Source organism: Eschrichtius robustus, chromosome 1 (assembly GCF_028021215.1).
Source record: "Eschrichtius robustus isolate mEscRob2 chromosome 1, mEscRob2.pri, whole genome shotgun sequence".
In the NCBI taxonomy this organism is placed as follows: domain Eukaryota; kingdom Metazoa; phylum Chordata; class Mammalia; order Artiodactyla; family Eschrichtiidae; genus Eschrichtius; species Eschrichtius robustus.
In genome coordinates this window covers 67,867,269-67,869,464 of record NC_090824.1, presented here as the reverse complement: position 1 = coordinate 67,869,464, position 2,196 = coordinate 67,867,269, and the positions used below count along the sequence as shown (strand labels likewise).

Here is a 2,196-nt window from a genome sequence, read left to right as displayed (position 1 = left end):
AACAAAAGCAATCAAAACAGACTGAAAATTTTTTAAAGATTACAAATGCTATATACATCTCAAATACCAGAAAAATAATGCAATATTTTTGTGAATTAACTATGTGACACACTTCTATGATAATTTCCCACCCCCCCATCCTTTGGCTTCATATTCTTCGACTTCTTCTTCAAATGGCAATGAGTTTACAATATTCCCTGTAGAAAGAATAATAGTCCAGCTACAAGTTTGTGCCCTAAAACAGGAACATGAAATAAGTCCTATCTCATGCAATTCCTATTAATAAAGAACAAAATGAATAGTACATTTGCAACTGCCTCTGCTCCATTATCAAATACATTCCTGACAAGAGAAAAACTCCATTTTGATTGGAGTCTGATTGGAGTGAGAAACAAATCCTATAACTTTTCACATATGATGATTGGAAGAATTTTCCGAAGATCAGTTCTAGTCGATACATTTCCAGCGTATTTGTCCTCCACTACCCACATATTACTGGTGGAAGCCTTCCATGATAATTCCAAGCAGAGGGGAAACATTGCAGGCTTAGAGAAAGGGCACGGAAGGACTCTAAACAGTGCTTACTCATCTAATTAATATTTCAAAGAAAGTTGATAGCAAGAAATTGTACTGTCCTGATGATTAACTGAAAATATTTTACCAGGAGCAACACGCTACTGAGAATCTACTAAGCTTCTCAAAAAGCAAACCATTTTCATTCTGAGGAAGGTTTTATTTTTAAAAAATTTTTTAGAAAGTGCTTTTTTTCCGTCAACCTATTTCCATTTTAAGAGTTTGTCGAAGAACAGCTTAAGACCACTCAGTGGTTGTTCCTACCCATTCAGTGACCTGAGCAGTGGGAGCTGCAGACCAGTCTTCAGTGGTGGGCTGAGCACTCCAGTCTTCAGTGGGGGAACTGCTCAGTAGGCACAGAGGGCACCTGCACACCTTCAGACCAGTCTGCCACTTCAGGTTGAGCAGCAGTGAACTCAGGAGCTAGAGCAGTCCATTCACCCTGTAATTCCTCCTTGGTCAAAGCCTTCTCAGCTGCCACCTGCTCTTCCTTTTCAATCTCTTCAGGATCTCTGTAGAAGTAGAGATCAGGCATGACCTCCCATGGTTGTTCACAGGAGATGGTGCCACGCACGCGCAGAACTTCCCAGGCAAGCATCCACCACATCAGGCCCGCTGAGTGAGCGCCCTTGTTGTTGCATGGGATGGCAATGTCCACATACCACAGAGGAGAGTCTGTGTTATACAGAGCAATGGTAGGCAGGTTAACATAAGAGGCCTCTGTGAGAGGCTGGTGGTCAGCCCTGGGATCAGTAACCACCAGAAGTCTTGGCTCCCGGAAGGCTGCCTGGATCTGGTTAGTGAAGGTTCCAGGAGTGAAGCGGCCAGCAATAGAAGTGGCTCCAATGGCAGCAGCAAACTTCAGCACAGCTCACTTGCCAGTATTCCTGGAGGATGTGACACTGACATCAGCTGGGTTTTCAATGGCAACAATGGCATGAGCTGCCAACAGAAGCTTCTCCCAGGTTCTCTTCAGATTTATGATGCAGATGCCATCACTTTTCCTTTTGTAGATGTACTGTTCCAGTTGGAAGTCAAGGTTGGTGCTACCTAAGTGGGTTCCTGCTACAAGGAATATGAGGACATCCTCCTTTTTCATTTGCAGGACATCAAGGGCTCCAAACATTGTGAACGTTTCCATTTAAGTTACGATGGGAATCCAGAACAATGCCGTATGGACCCCTGTCTGGGTAGCGGGGAAAGGAACAAGTTTTTGTTTTTAGTGGTGTTCTGATGTCAGCAAGATTTGGGAAAACAGTCTCCAGTAACTCCAGGTTAACAAACTTTGCCTATTTTCCCCCTTTCCTTTGAAAATCCTGCGGACAGGTAACAATTATCAATTAGTGCACACCAAACTCTAAATAACTGAGAAAAGCATTTCTTAGTCTGTGTTCCTTGGAACACTAGTTTCCAGCATTGTTAGTCGTGTTATATGAAATGCTGCATGCTCTCTCTTCTTTGAGTGTCAAAAGACATATTTGTATGTTAAAGACTCAGTGAATTTTGCATAGATAAACCTATTTAACATTGTTTAACGAAGTTTTTCCCAAATGTGTATGACTGTGGAATCACACACACACACACACACACACACACACACACACACTTACTTGTGGGGTTCGG

At 42.6% G+C, this 2,196-nt stretch overlaps 1 pseudogene; it reads right to left on the bottom strand.

The window, feature by feature from the left end:
• Nucleotides 1–810: 810 nt before the first annotated feature.
• LOC137758562 (small ribosomal subunit protein uS2 pseudogene) lies at nt 811–1,699 on the bottom strand (annotated as a pseudogene).
• Nucleotides 1,700–2,196: the final 497 nt, after the last annotated feature.